This window comes from Hirundo rustica, chromosome 1, assembly GCF_015227805.2.
Source record: "Hirundo rustica isolate bHirRus1 chromosome 1, bHirRus1.pri.v3, whole genome shotgun sequence".
NCBI classification, from domain to species: domain Eukaryota; kingdom Metazoa; phylum Chordata; class Aves; order Passeriformes; family Hirundinidae; genus Hirundo; species Hirundo rustica.
In genome coordinates this window covers 141,193,481-141,219,339 of record NC_053450.1, presented here as the reverse complement: position 1 = coordinate 141,219,339, position 25,859 = coordinate 141,193,481, and the positions used below count along the sequence as shown (strand labels likewise).

At 45.8% G+C, this 25,859-nt stretch overlaps 1 protein-coding gene across 2 annotated transcripts in view; it reads right to left on the bottom strand.

Moving 5' to 3' along the window:
• JCAD (junctional cadherin 5 associated) overlaps positions 1–25,429 on the bottom strand; it is a 59,330-nt gene extending 33,901 nt beyond the window's left edge. Inside the window, exons 1-2 of one of the 2 annotated variants that reach the window (XM_040057463.2) lie at positions 25,274–25,429; positions 15,417–15,495 (exon numbers count right to left, since the gene is read on the bottom strand). The gene's annotated coding sequence lies outside the window, so the exon portion shown is untranslated. The remainder of the gene's footprint in view (positions 1–15,416; positions 15,496–25,273) is intronic. The other variant, XM_058420022.1, reaches the window with a different exon arrangement.
• Positions 25,430–25,859: the final 430 nt, after the last annotated feature.

Here is a 25,859-nt window from a genome sequence, read left to right as displayed (position 1 = left end):
TTGCCATACTATGGGTACCAGGCATGATGGAGCCTCCGCAGCGAGCCCTCCCCGGCGGAGCGCCGATTCCCCCAGGGAGAGGAGGGCATCCTTGAAACTGTGTTTTAATACGCAATAAAAACTCTATTTATAAATGCTTTGTGTCATAGCACTAGGTCCATAAGGACTGAATTAATAGCTATTTAACCGATTTCAGCTTTTAGCTGTGGTAATATAAGTTTTCAAATCTTAAGTTTCAGAAGGCAGCACTGCCCTTTCTGAAATACTGCCTCCCTCCAGTGGATCTACATGAGCTGGTTTTATGAGATCAAGGGGAGAAAGCTATCTACAGTAGGTTGTTTGGGTTTTTTAAATAAGAGCATTTGAGCACAGTAGCAAGGGCAGAGAGTGAAGAAAGGCTTGTTTGTAATGGGAGCACTCAAAAAGTTCAACAAGAGTTTGCAAGACCCCTTCATGTCAGTGCATTCCCACAGAGAGCCTCACCCAAAAAGCTGAAATTACAGTCTTTCTTGGTTAAAGAAAAAAATAGGAGAACGGCTTGTAATTTTTGAACCAGGAGAGCTATGTTTATCTTCCAAAACACAGCCCCTTGAAGACGTGACTGTCGTGCAGGGTTAAAGAGCAGGCAGAAATCCCGCAGACGGACGGGCCTTGGCCGCTCAACACCCAGCACCAGGCATCTGTCTCCTCGGGCGAGGGGATGCTCCTGTTATCTATCTGATATAGAACAGTGTCGCGGCTCTCCGTATCCAAACACATCTTGACACTGGAGATTGCACAGATCCCAGGGCTCTGGAGGGAGGCCAGGGACGTGCACCCACCCCGGAGCAGCTCAGCACGGCGGGAGCGGCAGGGACGGCGTGGGGAATCCTTATCAGGGAGCAGTGACATGTCACGGCCGTCTCGGATGGGCCGCAGGGTCAAAGGATTATGGCTCAAATCCATTCTTCATAGAAAAATCTTCTCTAAATGCCTGACTCCGCTATGAAATCACACAGGGAGTGTGCTGTTATCTGTGGGGGTGGTACAGACCCACCTCTGCTTCATGTGGAAAACCAGAAGAAGAAAAATACAGCTGTGCAGAGCACCCCTGCGGTACAGAGTCAGCTTTCCAGGCTGCTTTCTTTCCTCTCTACCTGCTTGTAGACAGGTTTAGTGCAGTGAGTGGGGATATGTTTCAGCCCCACAGTAATAAACTTGCCCTGTGCATGTCTATTTTGGTTTTGAATTTAACTCTTATTTGCTCTCTTATTCTTCTGCAGATACTCATGTCATCCCCTTTTCTTATCTACTCTCTGCTGGAATTGCTTTTAGAAGAGATAGGAGAGGAGATACTTTTTAGATAAGTACTGGTACCAAGAACTTAACTGAGCAGCATTATGAAAACACAGTCTTGCTTGACAACCTTTTAAGTTACAGCAACTGTGCAAAGGACTGCAGCACCAACACCAGAATGTCAGCTTTCACCGGACTTCATTTGAAATTCATTGAAATCTATTAATTATGTTGTAGAAGTTTATACTGATATTATGAAGAAATCTTTCTTGGAGGGCAGAGAAATTCAAACTCCCTTACCAGAAAACTTTCCTGATCAAGCTGAATTTTTCTGTTTCTCTACTTCTTTCTTTCCTTCCTTCCTTGATCAGACAGAAAATGGAAACAAGCACCGAAATAATAGAAGACTCTTTTTTTTAGGCAAAGTCTCATTCAGATTAATCTAAAGGCATCCATATCCATTTTACTAGGTGGGTTTGTTCTGAGACCACCTTATGCACAATTTATGCAACCCCCAATTCACTGAAGGACTTCTAGACTCATCTGTGGAAATTACACCTCTACCTCAGCATATTTTCTCTAGTTCACATGAGAAGCAGACACCACTGAAGCCTTATTTATCACATCCTTTCCTTCCCTAGATCGGGCTTCACCCCTGCCATTTGGGCATATTGCAGCACTGCGATACAGAAGCATCATGCAGGCATCCCTTAGAGGTGACAGGCTGTTTAAAGACCAGGGTGCTGTGGGACATTTACCCCACACACACGCTTTAATGGCAGCGCCACTGTGCCCAAACCCGGTCACCCCCTCAGGCAAGTCCCTCTTCTGGGGGTCCCATATTCCCCTGTCTAGATGTGAGACCTCCTAAGTTCTGCCTTCACCTGATAAAGATCTGAACCTAGGAGATCCTTTGTTCAAGCTGTTTTGGAGTGCTCTGGGAGAAAAGCAGCCATCCAGCCTCTGAATGAACGGCTGTTTGAAAGGACATTAAACCCTCCCCCGTATGTGCAACTTACAGCCAGGCAGCCTACATCAGAGAAGTCAAGCTGCATCCACTCTGAGGGACAAGTTAAAATAGAACTGAGTCTTCTCACTTCAGCTCCATCTTTTGTTGTGCCCTGCAGGCAGCGTTCACCTGAATGTATCCTCCAAAGTCAAAGTATGCTTGCCTAAAGTGAAAAATGGCACACACAGCCCTATCTTTTTTATTCCCATCACCCTCTGTTGTCCTCCTATTTAGCATGAATTTAGTGGTCATGAGCAGCACCACTAACCATGTAGGTACCTAACATATTTCAGAAGGGAAGCTGAAGAGCAAGTGGCAAAAGTTGTCGGGCCCTTACAAGCGGCCACTCCATATTTGAAAATAGAGGTAAACAATCCACAAAGAACTAACAATACTGCTTTAAGATGCTGTTATCCTCTACCTGCCAGGATCCACCTTCCTCTCTAATAGAGTCAGATGTATGGACAGTGGGACCTGCGTGCCCATTTCAACACCAAGTCAGTGGTTCTAGCCTGGACAGATTTCTGGACTGTGCTGGGCTGAAGGTTTTGCAGTGAAGGAAGTTCTGTTGAGGGGTGTTTCCTTGTACAAGTGAAGGAAACGGCTTGGGGCAATGACACCGTAACCCAGTACAGCTTTTTCTGCAGTGATCGTTTTTTTCGCATTCTAGGATGCATTAAAATAGCAGCTTGGAGCATTTCTGTTGCTTCTTATCCTCTGACTGGGCTGTTGTTAATGCAACACTCACTCAATGAAGTGTTTGGGATGAAATCCAAAAAAGCACTTAGGTGCCTAAATCCAAGACAGTGATTCACAGCTGCCTAAGGACTTAGGTCCCCCCTTTTGTACGCCCCTTCCCTGAACCTCTTTAAAAAGCTGGACTTCTGCAGTAGTTTGATTCTAGGTGCTGTCATCTTGACTGGGCTTGGCCACCAGAGCCTGCCTGCAGTGTCTGTGCTGTCCAGCCCCGCAGATGAGGTGGCTGTGATTGGGATACTCAGACAATTCAGCAGCCACAGCTGCTTTTGCTCAAACTGTGGCCAATGCTGGCCTTTCCAGCTGGTACAGCCACCCTGGGGCTCTTTGCAGACAGAGGGTCATGAAGAGAACAGCACAAAGGTGATTTTATGCTGATGAGGGAGGAGGCAGCCACTAGCCTGGCTTGAGTAGGTTTCCCCCATGTAACAGTCTCCTTCTCCTGCTCTCTAACAGGGCTCCACCATAGAGGTGATGAAGATACCTGTCACAGAAAATGTGTGATTCCTCCTCCACTGTTCTTGCTACTGGTGGCCTGACAGGGAATGCTGGAGTCAGGTCTGGCATCGGCTGCTTGTGTGGAAACTGGGTGGGTCATGGGATGCCAGGCTCCAACCCACTCATACTGCCACCCGTCAGTAGAAATCTGTACAAGGATAGCTTAAAGGCATTCCTAACAAGGTACAAAATTCCTCCAATAACCAACTCCTATATTACATTGCAGAGTATATCTGTCCCCTCTTTACTCAAGATAGAGCCCAAAATAGTTACAAAAATCTGCTTATCAAATTGCAGTGACTTACAGGGAGTGAGAAAGAACATAGTTGCTTTTCCAGTACAGCTTATTCACCTTGCTCTTGAAAAAGCCACTTACTTCCAAGAGAGCTCTGAGTAGATGACAAACTGAGGCACACAGTTCCCAGTGCTGGGAACAGGTTATTTGGGATGGCAGGAACCCTTGCTGCACTATATTTGGGTGCTCTGACATCTTGACCGCATCTTCACCGCATTCACGTGTCCTGCCATGAGATTATTACACTTTGCCAGGTTTCTCTTCTTGTCTGATAAAGCAGTTAGGGCTCTGTGTGACAGACACTTGCACTTTTCAAATAGAAATCTCAGGTAGGGCTCTACATGCAGAGGCTGGTTTCCTCATTAAGCCTTCCAGTAACTGCTCTTTACCTAAATCCAAGCTGGGCTGTAAAAGGCTTAATCGATGCAACACATTCACTCCTGATGATGTCAGGGAACCACTATACCCATCTAACAGATGAGCTGATCCGCTAGCCAGTAAATCTGGGATGACAAGCAAAGTTTATCATGTTAAACCAGATGCCATCAGAACCCTTCAGTTCTGCAAAAATGCTCTAGTTCTTCAAAAAGCTATTACTGAGATGTGTAAGGAAAACATGAGATCTGAGCCACTTCCTGCTCCAGCCTTCTGCAGTTGGCACCTCTTCCCACAATCAGAAGAGCCCTGTGTGGAAGCATGTTTCTGAAATTATTTCAAGGATGAGATTTGGTGTCTTCTCTGCCTACATTTTCCTTTTCCTGTCCTCAGCAGGAAAACTGCAGAGCCGCAGAACAGGGAAGATGAGAGCTACTGCGGGACAGAAAATGAATCTCCTGTAGATCTGTCCATCCATGTGTGTCTGTCTGGGCCCCATCCTCCAGCCCTGCTGTGATCCATGTTTCAAAGGGGCCATGATTCCTTCTCAAATTACTGCTGCTGGCAGAACAGCAGAGCTGGCAAGCGAGCTTTCAGGAATGTCTTTATCCTTCACGATCCGTATGAAATAGGTCCAAGTAGTAATATTTTTTTGGAGAGCCAGATACACAGATTTTGCAAAGGTTGGGAGCAGCAAAGCACACTATTAATAAAACAGTCACCCTGCTTTTGGTTTTGTTCTTGTTGTGGTAATTATAAGCAGAAGTTTTCTTTTGTCTGGTCAAAGATTCTGATGCTTCAAATTTAGAGCTGTCAGAGACAGCTGAGCAAGAGGGCTTTGTTCAATGGATGGCATTATCTGCTCCAGTGAGTGCCATCATTCTGCTTTGGTAAGATCAGTGGAAGAATAAAGAGGAGCTTGTCTGAGGACCCACTCTCCTATCCACTGTTAACACTACTGTAGCTCAGAGTAGCCTACCAATGGTGTCTTGGCTTAGAGAAAAAGTGGATTTTTTAATATATATATAAGCATATCCATCACTGTATACAATGATGAAAGCTAGAACTACTTTAATTGTCATTTTTTTTATTAATGTTGACTTATTTTAATGTGGTACCTTCAGCCGGGAGAAAAAAAAAGGACATACTCTGAAAATACTGGGAATTAGATACAAAGAAGAAGCTGCTCATAATTGTAATTTTTTATGCTCAGCCAAACATGAAAAAAAGTGCCTTCTGGCAGCATGAACCTGCCTAGGAGTGGGGATTTTGTTCTGATAGTCAATAATTTTCTCTTCACATTTTCAGCTGCTAAGTCTCAACAGCTACCATTAAGAATCAAAGTCTTTATGCTCCAGAGGCCAAAGCACCCACCATTTCACCTAATTTGTAATTTAACAGGTTTATAATTTACACTATGATGTCTCTTTTAAAGGAAATCCCAGTGGAATTAACCAATACTCAATTTCAGGTGCAGGAGGAAAATGTGCAGTGGAGCATATTTATGCTAGAGACAGACTTTCGTGCCTGGGTACGGTGCAGTGGATATTGCTGAAAAGGGCAGCTTTTCTGAAAAGTTCTGTTATATCCCCTCAGCAGGAAACAATTATCTGTAAAACCAATTTCCCGCAGAATTTTGCAAATCCTTCCCTACAGGGATTTCACCTTTCTTTGTTTCTCCTGCACAGCACAGAAAGTCTGACTGCAGTGATACAAAATCAGATCTGACTCATTTTTATTTTCAGCCTCTGGCAGCTGAAGGGAATAATCTCATTTTTGACTAGAAGGAGATGAACAAACCGTGTAAGGGCTGGTGATCTGAATCCCAAGAGGACCTCCAGCAGCGCCTTCCACTGTCTCCATTTTGTGATGAGATGCCCAAAAGGAGGGGTGGAGGATGCAGCGGGGTGGTCCCTGCTCTAGGGGCACTCATGCATTGGAAGGAGAAAGGGTCCAAACCCAGGCATGCCAGGGTCCCAGGACATCGGTGGGAAGGGGCAGTGTCATAACCTGGAGATGCCCCTTGTTAGACCTGCTGTCACCACGTATGTTGTCTGAAGACCATGAAATCCCCATGGCAGAGCCTGTGCTGCCTTGAACCGCGTCTCTTTCAGCTGCAGTGCAGTGGTGTTATGAGGAGGATTACAGCCATGGTAACCAGGAGTCACATTTTCAGCAGTTTTCTGCATTTTTTTGTCTTCGTCCCTGTCCCCTCTTCCAAAGCAAGATATCTCCCTGCACAGCTTCCTGACAGTGTGGGCACAGCCCTGCCTGTACAAGCACTCCTAGAAACAACCCATGGCACAAGGGAGGAGTCTGCCTTTTTCTACCCCCCTGGAAAGAACCTCTGAGCTCAGTGTGGGGGTGCTCAGACCCGGTACTGGGCAGGACATGCCCAGGGAAAGAGGATGTGTGGGGTCCACTGGGGAGGTGGGCATGCAGAGCAGGAACGCTCCCCTCAAGCAGTTCAGTATGTTTAGAGCTACTGTATAGGAAGGTGTCTGTGCATAATCCACTTTGTTCCACTTCTATAGACATTTTTAGAGGGCCTTGGCTATGTGTTTAGGGATGTGGGTACGGTGAGCCTGGGACAGTCCATTTTCCTGTCCCCAGTGTGTGGAAGCCTAGCAGCAGCGGGCCCGGCCCACTGACTGACCGGGACAAGTAACGGGTTGGATTATTTAGCTGCATTTCCCACCAAGAGGAGGCTTGTGGCGTTGTGCTGTCGGTCCATCTGCACCAGGCAGCGTGTGGCTCTGCTGCAGGCAGAGGTGTTCCAAGGCCATGAAGTCCCCGTGGGTTTGGGACACGCGAGGAGCTGGCTCTGTCCCGGCACCAGCTGCCCCTTGGCCAGGCGAGCGCTGGCTGCTGGCAGGGCAGGGGGGCTCAAGGCGGTGGCTGAGGGAACACCAAAGGCCAGACCCTGCAGGAAACCCATCTGACAGGCTCCCAGAAGCCACTCCATCACTGTTTGCCCCTCTTCATCCCCAGCTGTTTATTAACTCCAGCTCAGCTGACCTGACATTCAGGTAAGCCAAATCTGATTTTCCAGCTGAGGGAGCCCTCAGTTCTTCACCGTTTCCAAACAGATTTCCTCAAGGAAAGCAGCATGCCCAGCTGCCAGCTAGAGGAAACTCAGACTTTTGCAAAGCTCGGGCTGAGAAACAGAGAGGAGAAGGAGCACAGGAGCATCCCTGGATACAGCACATGGGTGTGACCTGGGATGTCCCCCCAGGGCCCGTGGGTGGCCACGGTGCAGCTCCTCCCCTGCACGGCAGGCACGGGGGGATGTTCGCCCCTCTCCAAAATGCACAGTGCACCAGAGTGATATTGGTGTTGAGGTCCTGGGGCCACTCTGGGGAACTGGTTCAGTAAGGCAGGAAAGGCAGGAGTGGCCCAACCTTTGGGGGTACAAGAGAGATGGACAAACAAGGTGAAGAGACCCCTAAAATGTAAAGAACACCCTTTGATATTTTTTGAAGTGTTGTGTACCTGGTACTAAAGATGGACAAATGAAATTCAAATTTCTTAAGGTATTTTGTTTTCCAAAACTGTAGACCTAAATTACACCTGTCTTAAAAATACACTGCAAAATACTCGTTCAAAAGCAACTTTTTGTGCAACAAGTGACTTAAAGAAAAACAGTGACAAAATTCTAGTTTTGGGAAGAAAATATTTAAGTCACAAAAGTCTGAGTACCTCTCGTCTCCACTGCTGATGCTTTCAGACCTGCTCAAAACATGTGCATGTGCATGTGGAGCTGTGATTTGCCATTCTTTGGGATGTCTTTGTTGTTGGCCTTGAAGCTGCAGAAGAGCTGCCTTGTTTCCATGGCAGAAGTGAGTACAGAGTAGGCTGCCATTGTCCAAGAAGTGTGGGTACTTCTGTGGAGACACACAAACCCCCAGCACAGAAATTCAAAGCCATGGAGCTATTCTGCAGGGCTGTTAATACAAGCTGATATTCAGCCCTGAGCATCCATTTGTATTCATGGTCTTTTTACTTGTTAGACCTCTCTAGCAATCTTTAATGGAAAAAAAAAAAAAAAAATTCCTTTCCCTCTTGAGGTCTCAGATGAATGGGGTAAAAATGTCATTCGCATTATAATCAAGATCTCCTTCAAGGAAAGGGTAGGATCTGGATATATAAGCTACAACTTGGCAAGAATTGAACTATCCATCAAAAGTTTGTCTTCTTAATTTCAGAGTCCAGGTGATCACAGCGCCAATTCGTAGAAGCTGGGAGAGCAACAGCCAAGTGAAGATGCCCCACCTTGCTCTTCTTGCCCTCACTCTGCTGAAGTCTGTAAAGGGGTTGGTGGCACCAGATCTCGACATCTCTGCAAAGGATTTCTATTTTTCAGTCTCGGGGTTTAGTTGTAATTTGAATTTGAACATTTTTCATTCGGTTGCAGCATAGTTGCCACGTCCCACAATGTGCCGCAACATTTCCAATAATCAGCAACAGTCCAAGTCCTTTGTTGACTTGGAATACTCCTGGCTATTTCTGAGTGCCCTGGGAGAAGCGGGGATCACAGCCTTCCTCCACAACGCATCCTTGAGGAGGATGTAATTACTGGATTGGGTTTTCTGCTGGGCGTGCTCTGACTGACAGCCGGAGCCAACCCAGCCTATGACAACTTCATAATAGTGGAAGCTTATCTACCAGCAGTGCCAATAAAAATAAATCACCTACTTGCCTTATGCTCTGAGTAGATGAAAACAGAGTCATCAATGGTCTTGTGTACTTCTACACTAACTCAACGCCCACAGCATTCCTTTTTTAAAACCAAATTGCAGGATTTTGAGAAGACTACTATGTACTGGAGTACAGAGAGCCAAGGTTCAGTGCATGTGAATTATGAGGTTACAAAACATTCATTGTTTGTTTAAATACTGTTTTTTCAAATTAGGTTTGCATGTATGAGTGTAATGTTCTCACTGACTAGAGCAAAGCACAATAGACCACCCACAATCTGGGAGGGTGCCACGAGTTTGTCCCTCTGTGGGCAGACACCACTTAGTTTTTCATCTCCATTCTGTCAAAGTATCTTCAGCCTGGCCTTACTTGTTCCTTCTAGATGAGCTGGAAGGATATGTGGATCACATAATTTTCTGTGATGACCTCATATACAGTAAAAAGATCATTTTAAATTGAAAGTCCTCAAACCCTGTAGCATTGAGACCTGTACCACTGATCCAAAATTCAGCTTCGGCATTTCCCACTCATTCAGTGTGGGAGTAAAGCAAAATTTATTCCTCTGAAGTCAGAGATTTACATAACTTTAATGCAGGGATGAGTGAACATACCTCATCTGTCAAGGGGGAGCCACATAGCAGGTTAATTTTTTTATGATATACTGGGTTGTCAGCTGCTTTGCTGTAGTTTTGTCATCATCCCTATTATCAGTCCTCCTACATTCATAAAAAAGCAAGTGAGCAGGCAGCCAAATACGATGCACGGTGTGGAGGAATGGCTTCCTCTCATGTTGCATTGAGATAAAATTACAGAACTCAAAGCCACCAAGAGCACAACCCTTGGTTGTATTTCCATCTGGAACATATGTCCTTGCCCCTTTCCCCAGCATTTGCAGGGGAGATGCTCGGACAGGTTGTTATTTATGTCGGCACAAACTGGTGGTACCAGGCATGCCTCTGTGGCGGTGGAGGGAAGTATTAGCTCCAGCATCATTGCGAAGCATATGTATGCGATGAGATAATAAACATCTGGCAGTGAGCAGCTACTGGAGCTCTGTAAATCCCTTGGTTTTGTGCAGAAAAGCTACCTCCAGCACAGTATATGACCGTACAGGCTGGAATAACAATGATTATGTTGGTCCTTACAAAGCATGGAGCTGTGTAACGCTGCTTTTGGATCCCCAGCTTGGTCCTTGTGCCCAGAAGCCCCCAAAGACACTCTTGCCTAGAGACACAGGGGACCCTCAAGTGTCTCAGGACTTGCTTGCAGATCTCTAGGGTTTGCTTTGCTGCTTCACATCCCAAGATTTTAGCTGGATCAAGCAGCCCAGCATCTGCCCTTGGGCTGTGTATCCCACCTGAGACCCTGCACGTGGTGTGTGCTGCCTGCTCGAGCCTTCCCCCAGGAGAGCCCACAGCCACAGCCCCGTCACACATCGCTGCCAGCACCGCACTGTCCACGATGTGCCCACCACGTTTTGGGCCTGAACAGATGTGAATGCCACATTTCCCACTTCTGGGACAGGAGAGATGAGTGTTCAGGTCCCTGCTCCAGGTACAGGCTCTGCATTGCATCCAGCTGCTGTTTCAGATATGCACCCTAAACCCCTGTGTTTTTAACTCAAAGTTAACATATAGTTATTCTTGTTCCAAATCATGAGATTACAAACACCATCAATATTCACCACCAGTAGGAAACCTGAGAGAGGCAAACCCACTGTGGAACATACAGCACATTCAATTCTGTGATGGGTCATTGCCAACACAGGATCCCTTGGGATGGGTGCCAGACAAAATTCAACTCTCTCTTGCACCACCCTACAGCTAAACTGACTTCAGTTTGCATCCCCATGGCTTTATGTGGTAAATTGGTGGGATATTTGATCTCCAGTACCACAAATAGGACTGAAGTGTCTGATTCCAGTGCATGATATTCTGCTAATATCTATTTGAGTAGCCAGGTCTGCATAAAAGAAAAGAAATCAAACAGAGGGATATGGAAAAGTCTTTTTATGCCTATAAAAGGATCACTTCAAAACCACAGGATTTTGTATAGGAACCTTTTTCCTTAAATAGCAGAAACAGTCACTGGGTGCATTCCACCAGTGTAAAAAATGGGGGTTAGACGAGAGCTGCTGTGTACAGCAGCAGCTTCCTCTCCTTCCATCTCTTCCTTTCCTCCCCCCACCACACATGTACCTTGTCTTATCCCCTGAAACTGTGCTTGTAAAAAACATGAATATAATAAAACAATATGAATACTATATATATATATTTATACACATAGATATAATCAAAACCATACCCATATATATATATATATATATTTTTTTTTTTTTTTTCCTGTGTAGTTAAAGAGGAACTGCATGGTAGGATTTTTCTGCATTCTTCATGAAACACCTTTCCCACAAAGATGAACAAATCTTGGCAATAAATTTTGCTGGGTATCTAAAATGCCAGCTCAGGCTCCTCCTGCAGGTTCACACCTGCAGCCTCCTCCTGCCACTAGCAGCCAGAGCCAGGACTATAAATCCCAGAGCTCTTTGGCGGTGGGCCAAATCCTGCCAGGCAAAACCCCGCTGACATCACGGGGATTAGATGGGTGGCTAATCAGGACAGCAGGATTTGTGTCAATCTTCTACTTAGGATGCAAGGCTGGGTCCCCCAGTGGTCAGTGGGGGTGGCCTGGGGCTGTGAAGGCACCTGGTGTCCTCGGGGGTGAGCAGCTATGGGGGTGGCACTGGGCTTTGGGGTATGCTGTGTGTGCTGCTGTGGGAAGGAGCAGGAATGTGGGAATGGCTCTCCCAGGGCACAGGAACTCCAGCACCACTTGGAACAAGGACCCTTCCCCTGCCCTTTCCATCTCTGGGGTCCCAGGCTAGCAGAGGACAAGAGGGGAGAGAGGATTTCTGTGACTTTGGGATTCATTGGCCCCTTTGACTCAGAGTGGGTTGGGAAAAGGAGTCAAAACATTTCCATCTCCAAACTGGAGGCAGGCTCAGTCGAGACTGAAACCTTTTTGGAGGGATTTTTGAAAAGCCAGGGTGGTGTCTTTAGTACTCTATAAGAGTCTTGTGTTCACATTAATGTGATGAAAATTTCATGCAAAGGGTCCCCAGAGACTCAGGCTGGCTCCAGTCCATCATTCCATCCCATGTCTAGGTGAATCCTTACAGATGTCCGGATAACCCGTTCTGAAAAACCTTTAATAACAGAACCTCCACAGTCTCTTGAGACAAAGTATTTCAGTGGTTTACTGCACTTACTATTAGGAACATTCCTTAAATCTGTATTAAATCTTTCTTAACTCCCTCCCAGCCAGACCCAGTACACACCCTGACTGATATTTTAGCATGTGGCTGGATATCTAGAGCAGGGACAGAGACCGGTTTATTCATTTTCTTTTTGATCAGCCCTTTATGTGCTTGAAAACACTTTTTTTTTTCCTCCCTTTAGATTTCCTTTCTTCAATCAAACCCAGTTTCTTTAGCCTACCTTCCTGCACATACCCATATACAACTTTTTTGAGGAATACCATCTCCTCCCGCAAGAAAAATCTTTAGGTGAAGTCTCACCCTAGCAAGGGGAGCTGAACTGAGGGAAGAGAGATGTCTTACAGGCTGCATTTCTTTCTTTGTAGTTTACAGTCATGTTTGGGTTTTGTTTGCAACAGCATGACATTATAGGCAGCCCAGGACCCATCACAACCCGTGGGCCTTTGGGGCTGACCAGTGGTGCCAGCCTGTCTCAGGGACACTGGGGAAAGCTGTGCAGCCACCCCTCCCACTGCATCTTTGGGGTTTTCGATCCCTATCTCCAGTTTGTCATTCCGGCAACCTACAACCAGCGCAACACCGCCACAGCTGCGACAAGCGTATCACTAAATTTCACGTTGCCTAAGCTGTCACTGAAAATGCTGGCTAGTCCTGTTGTTAGTTCTGGGATGAAGGGAGACCCCCACAGTCCCATTCTTGGCACTTCCCTGGTCAGAAGGGAAGTACTGACAGCTTTCACATACAACTTTTTAGTGGCTTCACCCTTCCCACAACAGTTTCACTCACAATTCTCATTTCTGCTCATTTCTGCCACTTGCTTGTGAAAGGGCTGACACTGTCATGGTTGCTAGAAACCAGGAGGGAAGTGTGCTGCAGTGAGAGTGCACACACTTATTCTTGCTCCGTGCACTGATCTAGAAAACACCTCCTGAACATTTTTTAATGTGACCTGGCAGCAGACCAGGGTAAATGGCATGTTCTTTTTCCAGTGCTTTGGCCCAAAGTGTGTTTCAGAGACTTAAAAGTATAGTCAGTCAATTAAATGTGATAAACGAGGCCATTTGTCACCATCATTTTTGCTTTTCTTTAAAGTATAAAACAAGATAATGAGCAGGGCTTGAAGAAATCCTTTATGAAGTTGGAAGCCAAGGTCACATGATATACAGAACGGATTTTCTGCCTCTCCCATCATGAGAATGTGATCTGACAATACTCCCCCTCATGACACAGAAATCAGAGACAATGTTAGGAGAGAGAGGGAAAAAAATCACTAATGGCTGAAAAAACAGTGATATGTGGCAATAAAGATAGGAAAAGAAATGCACTTATTTAAGGGCAATTTTGCCCCCACTGCAGACTTCCTGTTGTAGGTGCTGGTCAATAGGAACACTGACACAGAGACAGCTGCACAGTAGCTCCATCTTACAGCAGAGCCTCGAGCAGCAGCGTTACCAACGCATCACCTACTCAGGAGACAGCAGAGTACGTATCCAGGGCTGGCAGAGTTTGATGGAACAGATGGATGACCCAGCAGAGGGGAAGGGACAGAGCTGAGATGGGCTGTGGGAACTGTGGGGTCCTGCAGAGTGTGAGAAAGTCACAGGGCCTCGGGGCTCCAGGTGGTGGGAATTCCTCCTGTAATGCCCACAGGGACATCCAGCACACTGGGACACCCGACCCAGTGACAACCAGGTAAGCAGTGCCACACAGGTACGTGTGGCATACAGCCCGCAGGAGGGGTGGCTCTTTGGTGGCATCTGCATTAGTGCAGGTTCGTATTTGTGACTGGAGGCTAGAGCTGGATATGAATCCAGAGCTGGAGTGTCTTCAGCTCCCTTTTGAGAAATAACACCTTTCTTTCTGGAAGGTTACCAGAATGTGTTTCCTTCTGTTCATTTCTATCATGTGTGTCTAGGAATTAGGAAACATTTACTCCAATGTGTGAAACCTCTCTGCACCTGTGGGACATGAACATATTGACTGTATTGACAGCATTTCACACTGCCCTCTTTGCTACCAGGTCGGTCACCTCTGCACCCTTTTCCCATCTCCCCTCTGCATGCACCTACTTGTGTAAGAAATAACTCTTTTTTTTCTTTTTTTCTTAACCTGTTTTCTCAATCAATCATCAGTTTATACTCAATATATTGAGGCTGGAGCACCTGTAAGCATGGTTGTGCACAAACAGGAATGGATATTTAAGGATCTGAGAACCACTGACAGTCAGTCTCTGCAACCTATGTTTTATTTATGTCTGCACTGTGCTGTTTTGGCAGCATTTGATTTATCCCTGGGATGAAACCCTTGACTTTTTGCAAACATGGACAGCCTCTCACATGCCTCAGACATTAAATAAGTGATACACACAGTGCAAGGAAACATATATTTTAAGAAAAACATATATTTTAAGAAAACTACCCAGATGCACCAGCAATGGGAGGTGTCAAAGTATCTCAAAAGACTACGAATTAAAATTATGTTAAAGAAAATGCAGGGCAGGAGGTGCCAGTCAGGTACCAAAGAAGTAATTGCCAAACACACAGCTGAGTCACTGATTCAGCACCAGGCTAGACTCAAATCCGTGAGTTTTCATCTGATGATGGACTTTGTGCCTGGCCTTTGGCAGGGAGGAGTGCCCTCCCCAGCACCCCAACAGCAGCAGCCTACAGCCAGACTCACCCAGCTGAAGTTTTCCACATCCTAGTGGCTGCCACAGTCGGGCTCGGTGATCTTTGGGGGTCCCTTCCAACTCAGGGTACTCTATGATTCTATGATTCACACCAGTGAGGTCTGTGCCTGAGGGGATCTTTCAGATGAGGTTTCAAGTGACATGACTGGATCCTAAGCTGTATTAAACTGCTGCTAAGAGCAGTTTGTCTGCCCCTACCCCCACTGGAAGCAGGCTCAGCCCCAGCTCATGAGTTGCCCTGGCTGAAGCTTGCTGAAAGGGTGGGATAATCCTACTGAAGCCCTTGGTGGGCTGCCCGTTTCCTCTCCTTCCAACTCGCTTGCTTCCAAAACAAATTCCTGTTGCAAAAACTCCCTTTCAACTCCACATTCCTGCATGTAACACAATCACTTTGAAAAGGTGGTGAACTGGTACAACTCAGTGAACTCGAAAGGAAAAAGATCCCAAATAATTGTTGGAAATGATTGGAAACAAGTATCTCATAAAACAGCATGTTTCCAATAACAGCAGATAGCCACGGTCTGTTTTGAAAAGCACCGAGACTTACCATGGGCAGGCAATGGAACTGTGGGAGTCAACGCCAACACCATTCCCCTTCTGAGGGCCAAAGCTCCTGGGATGGCTGCCTGTAAGAAGAGGTGATTGTGTGAAGGTGCTGCCATCACCCATTCCACCAACAGCGAGAGAAATCCCCCCTGCGATCTCTAGCTACGGCCCAAGGAAGAACCCTCAACCCTTTCTACAGCAGAGACTTTCTGGCATCCACTTCATTTGTTTGGGTTTAAAGAGGAAGACATGGAGAAGGGAGGGAGGGTCTGACCCCCACAACTTCAAATTTACTGCTTCAAGAAGATAGTTTCTCTACAAACTCTTTCCACAATTTTCTTCTTCCTGTCATCTCTGCAGAAGGTTGAGCATCTTTAAAACTTCATAAGCTTCCCTAAAGGAGGCTTGTTTTCAGATCCCTTCTCAGCCCAATTTGGAGCAGGGACATCAAAGGCAAGGCAAATATGGTCCCCTGTTAACTTGGATCCATTTGGAGCTGGTCTGGGCAGTTCCAGCTTGCCACAATGTTCACAGTCTTTCGAAATATTTACTTATCTGACCGACAAGAGAGTTATTTAATAAGTTATGATGTCTGCAGTTTTGTGTAAACAATTTACAGTGCTGTGATTGATGCTGAATGCTGTTTGTAGAGAGGGAAGATGGACTGTATATATTTGGCTTCAGTTTGGAGAGTTCAGGCTCAGGACTGGGCAGTATTCTACCTAATAAATAACAATAGTTAAACATTGGGTCTCACGCTGCTTCAGTGCTCACAAAGCCACACAAACAGGGCTGAATTAAACCAGAGCAGACATTGGCCATGCAAACATCTGAGACCTTTGCAAGGGTGCCTGGTGCAGTGGTCACAGCTCCTGGTTCTGCCTTTGCCCCATGCCTAGATTGTCCACAACCCTCCAGCACTCACTGGGCAGAAGGAAGCAGCTGGTTTTGTGGGTAGGACAGCCAGAACAGATGCAGAGCATCACACTTCAAGCTGCTTCTCCAGATCTAGGAGGGTGAAAGTTGGGAAGTTAGTATCACCGTGTTCAGGAGGCAGCTCCAGTCCTTGCAAGAGTAGAGTGAAATAAGGGGGCTTGCTTCTTTTGGCACAGCTTCAGGTCATGCTGCATAGCTGGTTTCCTCAGTTTTGCATTTTTCAGGTTCCCAGGGGCTTCCAGGATGAGATGAGATTCCTGCTGCAGTCCTTTGGGTCACATTGCCAAAGTCCCTTTTCTGGGTGAATACCTTTCATTACAGGTGTGTATGATCATGAAATTGGTGAAAGGGGTATTCCCATCTCCAGTGGAGTGATACAGGAGTGTGGTTGCTGTGAGCTAGGTGGGTGTGCAGCTCAGCTGGTGAGACACGGCTACAGGCAAGCAAGAGCCCTCATGAGGCACCACAGCAGAAAAGAGAGGGCATGGGCTAATATCAAACTGAGAGGAAGTCAGTGGCTTTCATTCAGTTCAAACTAGAAACAAATCCTTTCAGTTCTGAACCATCAAAGTGTTTCATTTCTGGAATTAAGCAACCTGGACATGTCTGAAAAAACAGTTTCAGGACTATGCAGTTCCCTAAAACTTTCTGTAATTTGACTTTCTGACCTGATTATAGACAAAGGTATGATTCTCAGAAGATCCCCTGAAGTGGAACTGCCAGGCCCAGTGGCTATGCAAGAGCTGAAGGGCAAAAGTTTGGAAGGAGAGGGAAAAACCCTTTCTAGCTACCAAGTAGCTGCTCAGATTGACTGGTCCAGGCAAAAAAATTTTAAAACCCCCTTTATTCTGGAAATCCTATTTCAGACATATTCACTTTCAAAGGTTGACTCCATGTGCTGTGAGTAAATAATGGCAGGAAATTAAAAGGAGGGAATTAACCCTAAAATTGACACAAGATGTCTGGGTGGATGAGAATTGGATAAAGGCTCTATATACCCACACAGAGAAAAATGTGTTTCCTCTGAACAGAGAAAAGTAATGAAGTATTGATTTGAAATTATTGAACTGTGATACTTCATCCATGTTGCTGACCGTGGCCTTGACTAATGGAGAGAAAAGTGCAAGGAAGTCTTTCCCATTCAGACTGGAGAAAGGAAAAGGACGTCTTAGGCATACGCTCCACATATTGCATTCACCATGGGAGGAAAGTAATGCTCCATACCCTCCTGATGTTCAAAAGTGTTTCTGCAATCATCTTCAGCCAAGGAAAGGCTGATTGATCTCCCAGCTTCACCTCTAGTGCTAGCACTAAAAAGGCTGTATCTTTTCATTTAGTCTGTTGAAATCTGCACTCAGAACAAGAAGGATCTAAAGCAAAATGCAGCCTGCCTCTTCCTCCCAAGGGACCATCCAAAGACACACTGCACTCAGCAAAACAAGTGAAGGTTTTGGGGGGACCTAAGGGACAGCAGGCTGAGGGTACCACTCTTTGTCTCCTTGGAGATATGTCTTGATGTAATTAATGATAAAGAACGGAGGCAAGAATAAAAATGATTCAGAGAAGCTTTGGTATTTCACCCCACTTTAGTTCTATGATTAAACCCACACAGAGCCTCAAATGAGGAGATAAGCCTCAATTATAGCTAAGGAGCATCATAATGAATTATCTTCTTTGCACTTACTTTAGCTGGTGAGTAATTCAATTTCCACCCAAATCCATGTTGACTATGAAGATTTAGCCAATAACTGATTCATCAAGATGCTGGAATAATGTGGAATTAGGAATGAAGAGGAAGGGTTACAGCTCTTCTCCACTTAAACATTGCTAATCTAGTGCAAAATTTTTCACAGATAACTTTAATACTACTAACACTTTTAATTAAAGGTGTAAGTCCACCTTTAATGAAAGTTAAATACAAAAAAAACGGCCTGCTAAATGAAGAGTTTGAATCCTCTCTTTTATATAAAATAAAAATATTTTTATTTGGGATAGTGAGTCCTTCTTAGATTTGCAGAGTCCAGCCAAATAGTAGAGAGTATGTTGTGTGTTTTATGTGTTTTTAGGGTCTTTTGCTCAGAAAAGTCCCAGAGCTGCCGGTTATGAAGTTATGATCTAAATACTATTGAAAAATATTGGCAGCCTCAGCTCCCTCCTGCTCCCCAGCAGTTGTGAGCTCTATGGTTGGCATTGCTGTGTTTCCAGCCTAAGCTGTGGTGTGTGGGTACCAGAAGGAAGAGGTGGCTCTCAGAGGAGTTTTCCTGCATCCAGGAAAGAAGCCTGTTTCTGGAAGTTACAGGATTTTGGGGTTCCTGGGTCCAAAACAATATGACTTCTGAACCTCTGCTCTGTGACTCTGGGAGCTGCTGGAACAATTTGAGGGCTGGGTCCCTAAGTCCTGTGGAGAAGAAACTGGCTTTCAGAGCTGCAGGATCTTCAGCCCTGGCAGAAGGAGGTGCTGGCCCACAGCACTGTGCTCAAGCAGAAAATCAGTTTAATTAAATTTTTAAAAGAGTGTTTCAGATCAATTTTGTACAGCAATTTACAAAGGGCTCAAGTGATGTTATTGTTTAAATAAATATTTAAGGGAGATCCCTCTCAATTTAAACACAGCAAACTGTAGCATGTGAAAAGCAGCAGCATTTGATTACACATATGCAAGAGGCCGAAGCAATCCATTATGACAAAGGTGTCGGAGGTGGATAACATCATTTTGTTGGATTCTGTATCTCTGAGGGAAGTTACTGAGGAGGGAATTTCTGCCTCCTGCCAATGTGCAGCAGCGGGGACAAACCCTGGCAGTCCAAGCCAGTGGATGCACAGCACAAGAAATCCACTCTGCAAGCCCCACTGGCATTCTGGCTGATGAGGTGGCCGGGGATGGAAGTGCAAGGTTTAACTCCACAGGCTGCTGCTACCCAACACGCAGCAGCAGGACCGAGGAGAAGGGGAAAAGGGGGTATGGCTGGTTGAGCACGAGCCAACCCATGTGTTGGCCAGTCTCTGATGGACACACAATCACAGCCACGATGGCAGAAGGCTGCACATTGCAATGTGGGTTTGCTTTACAACCATTCTTGGTTCTGTTGAGGGTCGGGGATGGCAACTCGGGTGCAAGTTTATTGTGTGTGGTGGTGACAGAGCTGGAGCCACCTTCTGTGGTGGGATACAAGGGGCTCTCTGCCCTCCAGGAAGACAATGCCAATGGCATAAACACCCAACTGGTATTAGCAGAAAAGAAGAGAAAAGAAGTTCACTGCTGAGGGGCAAGACATCTAAATAAAAGTGAAAAAATGTTCAAAGCCGTAAGCAGTTAAAAGCACTCAGTGACTTTGAGGTTGTTAGGAACCTCCGTGTGTCATAAGTCTCATACATAGACTTGGATTATAGACTTGGATTATGGGATTCACAAGGGTCTTATAAATGAATTGATAAAAAAAGGATGTGGGGGAATCACAACATTTGTCTGGCTGTGGGAAACCTGAATTTATGTCTGGGTAGGGGTTTCCCAAATTCACCAGTGCAAAAGGCTGAAATGCTCATCTTCCTCACTGTGTGCTAGCCTCCTTCTTTTGGAAAAGGTAAGGTCTTTTGGCCTTATCAGAAATGAGTATTTCTTTCCTGATATGACTGTGTATTCACTCCCCTTCTGTATCTGAGTTGCAAGGAAAAAGAGCACATAATAAGTTACTTTTCCAAAGTGTCCCTAAAACTGGAGGATTCTGTAAAGGTCAGTCCAAGTGACACATTTCATGGATGCATTTGAAGACACGGCAGATCCCCTGTATTAAGCAGGACTTGATCTATGTAGGAGAGAACTGTTTGGATTACCAAGATGGTCACTGCATGAGTACTCAGAAAGGGCTATGCCTTGATAGGTGACAAAATCTGTACATCAAGTCATAAGCAAATTTCTTGATGTTTTACCCTTACACACATCACTGGACAGCAGAATAACATGAAGACTTATTTATATTGGAAGTGCAATTGCAGGAAAGTAGCAACCTTCTCTCAGATCTTGGATCAATTTGATTCTCTCAAGCCATAGGATCTAGAGACCTCAATCTTACTCTCCAATTACATTCAGAAACCCAAGATTCTGGCATGGATCAGGACAGAAGGCTTGGTCCACACAATCTGTGGAAACATCAGGTTATGCAAAGCAGGTAAAATCTGATAAATTGGGAAAAAATAGCATTAATTTCTGAGACAAAACAATTCATGATTCACAACTAATTGGAAACAAATGAGTAATAGTATTACACAAAACCCCCATTTTGTTCATTGAGGAACCGCATAATTAATTGCATGTACTTTAGTTTCCAGCAGAGGCAAAGTCCCAGGGCACAGTGCTGTGATTGTTGAACTAGTCATGTTGTACATACTGGATTAATTCAGACCAAAACTGTAGAAAGAGCGTGGGATTCTCTGAGTGGATTCTGAGCCTCAAGTAGGTCAAACGATTCATCAAGCAGTGAAGGTTTTGGGTTAGCGCTCATGAGGCGACCTGACTCTTGCCCTGGGCTGTGTGCAGTGCAAGGAGTTGGCTGGACCAGCTGGGGTGGCAGATGAGAACACAGCACCTCTTTTAGATCTGGGCAAGAAACTTTATGCACAAACCTTTCTGATTCATTCATGGTGCTGCTCCCTACTTGTAATCATCTCATCAAACTTGTAAGAGCAACATCCTCCTGGATTTATTTATTTTGTGACAACTTCCACAAGAACAGCTCCAATAAATATCTCTGGTCCTTCAACTGTCAGTCTCTACTCCACTCATCCCTACCCATTCAGCATCAAACTTTAGGGATGTCCATTTTCTACCTTGACCCTTGGAGCAGAAGCCTATAAGTATCCACCACTCCTTCTCCTTTTCTGTTTCAGTTCTCCTGCTTCAAACTCCTGGTTATGACATCCTTGACTAAGGCAAGGCTGTTAGTGTGCAGCAAGCACTGCCTGCAGCAGTGGCCAACACTGTCTCACAGCTTCTTAGCGCTCCTTCCTCTGTCTGTAGGCAGTTCTGATCTTCTCACACCGTTCTCACAGCTCCGGTCCTTCTGTGCTTTGTTTCTACACAGCCTCACAAAGCTGAGCCCTGATGTGTGCATGGGGCTCCCAGGAGCTGATGAAGATGATGAAACTTCACTGCCTGTCTCTGTGGAAGGAGGGGCTGTCCAGGTTGCTCCATAGTCTATGGTCATAGAAGAAGTGAAGTGAATCACCTTTCCCTGCCGCTCCAGCAGGAGTGGAAACAAGCAGACTGCAGCTCTCTACCTTTCGATGTGGAAATAACATCACAATGAACACTGAGATTTTGCCATCTGTCTCCAATGTTGCACATGCATTGCATACAAAAACAGGCTATAAGAATACTGTTACGAATGAAAAATCCATGAGGCAAGAGATGCTAGAACTAAGCCTCCTTTGTGCTATGTGTTATGGTACAATTGTTAATTAGATGAACACACAATATTTTGCCAGAGGTCTCAGCTTTATCCCGTTGTACTGGATGGACTTTTTTCACTGGAGATATTATATAGAATTTTGGTTTTTTCCCTTAGAGTTCAGTGTAGTCATAGGCTTTATTTTCTTCCCAATTTCTCCATAAAAATGACTGATTTTCCCAAAACTTGGAACTACAGTGGCACATTTCCCTGGGTTCTCCACAAGTGTCCCTGAGCTCTAGTACCTCTATCAAGGGTGGTGGTTCTTTAGCCGTTTGAATAAAATGGAAACAGAGGCATGTAAGCAACAGTTTGACTGCACCAAGCACCAGTTTATCAGGATCTTGGTCATTTTTCCCAGCTGTTCCCAGGGGGTGACCAACAGACACGGGGCTGTGCAGGAGTGTTCATCATCAAGCACACTGGACATGCTCGAGGCAGAGCTCCCACCAGCTCTCATCCCAGAAGAGGACATCAGGAGCAGGGTCCTATGGCACAGTGGAGCACCCCACAGCCACTGGCTGCAGACTGGGGAGAGCCCCAGCAAGACCTGGCATAGAAGACCCTGCAGGGAGAGTGGGACTGACACCAGTTCTGAGGTAGCACTCATTTTCTCAAAAAGGGACCAAGGATAGGGCAGCTGAGGTTTCATATCAAGCTCTAGTGTGCCTGGACTCTCCCTATGGCTCAAACCTTGACACACACTTTCCCGACCTGCTCCCAAGCCCCCGACCCCTCATTTGTACCATGTGCTCCTCATCCCGTTCCCACGCAACCCTCCAGCTTTAGCATCCCACTACCAGATCTTTGCTTAGCCCAGCATTGCCCGGGTCCCTATCTGCCACCAGGCTGTGACAGGAAAGAATCAAAGTGTTGCTCCCTGCCTGCCTTTCCACTGACCATCAACTCTGCCCTGAGCAGCATTACACGAAGAGCCCATCTTCATTCTGCTCCTTGAGCTGGGATGACTCTTGGATCACAGAGAGAAGACCTGGGTCCCTGTCGTGCTGTTAGTAAGAACAAGGACCTGCAGGAACTTGGTAGCACTGGCTGTTTGCACAGGAGCATTGGGGTCAGCACTGGGAGCTGCCTGGATGCTGGGCTGAGCTCACTCATGTGGGAAGGAATCTCAGCAGATTTTGACTGCTCAGCCTTAGCACGTCCCTAAGAAGTTGCTATTTTCTCCCTTCAAAGGCTATCACTAAGCCAAATTGGAGGAGATTTACAAAGTTTAAAGAAAAAAAAAAAATCACATTCCTAACAGAAAGCTGCCAAGTTTCAGATCTCAACTCCAGAGCACAGAGGGATAAGAACTATCCAAAGAAAGAATCACCAGATTCCCCCCTCCTGTTTCTTCCTTTCTTTTTTTTCCAGTTGGACAACAATTCCTTTTTCCCTCTGCTCATTCTTGGAATGGACAAAACTGGTTGGACAGTTTTGGCTGAAATTTTCCAGAAAGGAACTCAGCTCAAGGCAGACAATCAAGTTGGAAGAGCTCAGTCTAAACCCTTCAAGCCTGACAAAGTTACAAGCAGCAGCGAAGGCTGTCCCACAGCAGGACAGAGATGAGTAACCTTTATCACAGGAGCTGCACGCGATCCCACCTCTGACGCACTCAGAATTATAACAGCTGATGATGCTGCTTCATTCAGGTGCATCTGATCACGATTCAGATATGTCACCAGGAAAAAAAAAAACTTTAAGTCAGTCATCCCACTGAGCCTTCCCACACCCCTTCCTACTCGAACAGCTCTTTCCATCTAACGACTGATCACACAGGAAAACACAGCTCCCTCGCCTCCAGTATTTGCGAGCTGTATCTGTGAGCTTCGGCTTCTTGGATAGAGGCAGCTGATGCTAAAATGGGATTGCTCTCTGAACTAATGTATTCAAAATTAATAAAAGAAATAAAACAACACACTCCTCTGGCATGTTCCCATGCATATTTTCCATAAAAGTTAATTTTTCCACAAGAACGAGTTGTGAGTTTGTGGGGGTTTTGCACTGAATCTTGATATGGAGCTTAGAATTCTTGGCACCGCTTAGGACGTTAAAATGACATCAGCTCCACTTTCTATATTGGAATTTTATAGTTCCTGCCTGACCGCATTTCTTTGTTTTGCACATGTTCTCTCTCCTCCGAGCTGCCTCTCTGCCGCGGTGTGCTCTGAGAATCAGGAAAAGCAGCATGTTTGTATTCCTTGCTTATAGCCCTGCTTGTCCCTCCCTGTGCCGGGCACCCAAGTGATAGAGCTGCATTTCTCCCCCAGAACAAAGCAGCACTGTTGGCTCAAGGGATGAGGGCACCTTTTCCAGTCACAAAGCTTCCCCAGAGCACGGCAGCTCTGTGCTGAGAGGACCTGGCGTGCAGGGTGCTCCTCTTTCCTCTGGCCGAGCAGGAGCATGCTGCCATGGGGAGTGACACGGCTGTGGGATGGGGGAGGCCAGCGGCTGCACACAGGACAATGTGAAACCAGCCTGTCAGCTGAGGGAAGGGAAAAAGGAGCGGAAAGCAGAGGAAGGGGAAAGTGAGCATCTCTGTATGCAAAACAAGGCTTTCTCCAGCACTGGAAACGTAGCACCTGGAGCAGCGTTTGTTCGTGCTACGCTGATGTAAGTGCCCCCACAGCACAAGGATACTGTCCCATGCCTTGGGGCAGGGAGGGGCAGCATTTTTTTAAATTAAGCAAAAACTGTGTTTCCATATTCCCCAGCAGTGCCACCCTCTGCATTTGAACATCGTGGTGCAGAAGGACTGATGTGGTACTCAGGATTCCCTGTGAAAAACAGCACAGGGCTGGGAGAGTTAACTCTGGCACTGGGAGTACAGTTCCACGGGCATTAGCACAGACATCACATTTGTTTCCTGGATTTCAAATAAAATAAGGATTCAAGGAAAGATGATGCTTTTCTACATCCCCTGTGACTTGGAAAGCAGTAAGAGCAAATACAGGCAGCTAATTATCTGGCACGGTGCATCCAAACATTCCTGAAAGCACCGTTCCACCGTTACTGTAAGAGTCACGCTGGAGCAGCATTAGCATAGACTCTGTAAACAGACCCAGTGCCATCCTCCGGCACAGCCTCAGCCTCCCAAATGGGATTACAGCAGCTGGACAAACCCAGGAGGGACTATACCTGGCAGTTAGCAAAATGCCAGTTCTGCTTTAGTCTGGCTAGACCACAGTAGTACCCGGGTTTGCTATTTCCTACATGCTCAGCTTCTCTGATGCATGATGGAGAATCACTGCCCTTTGCTTCTCTGTGCAAGATTTGTCATTTCATCATTTCACTGTCGTGTGGAAATAGCCAGAAGACCAGACTAACATTTCAAGCTTGTGAAGCCATTTGCCAAACACTTCTTGCTCTACAACAGCAACATATTTACAATTGCTTTTGCAACAGCCTTTTTGCAATCATGTTTATAAGCTCCTTTACAAGCACATGCAACCGTATACAGAATGCAGAAAATCTTTACCTTGCTTGCCCAGAGGAGAGAGCCTGGTGTCCTCTCATGGATCAAAAGTAGGATGAAAAACAAACCCGAGCAAGACCCTTGAACAGACTCATCTGCTGAGAGTCGTTTGAATCCCAAGCCTGCTCCTGCTCGCAGCTCTAAGTTTGTGCTCTGAATAGAGGCTGTGTTATTTTAACCACAGGATTTCTAGTCATGGGGGAGGAGAGATGGATTAGGTACGTTTGCAATCTAATGCTTCACATTTACCTCAACTGAAATGAACTACTTCTAGCCTGATGTAAATAAGTACAGCTAAGACATAGATTTCAAGATCCCACTAACCAATTATGCTTAAACTAACATGCTAAATAACTGTGGAAAATTCCAGAGGAATAAGATAACATACTTTTGTGTTCTTTCCTAAATAAAAGGCATGTGTGGAATTTCATGCTAGATACTATGACAAGTGAGGGGCACAGATGAACTCCACAAACTACCCTATGCAAGGTGCCGTACCTCATAAAACAATATTCCTAACACCTGTTAGCATGGATTTCAGCTGGCATCCCAGAAATTTGCATTTTCATGGCTTGTAAAAAGTACAGAT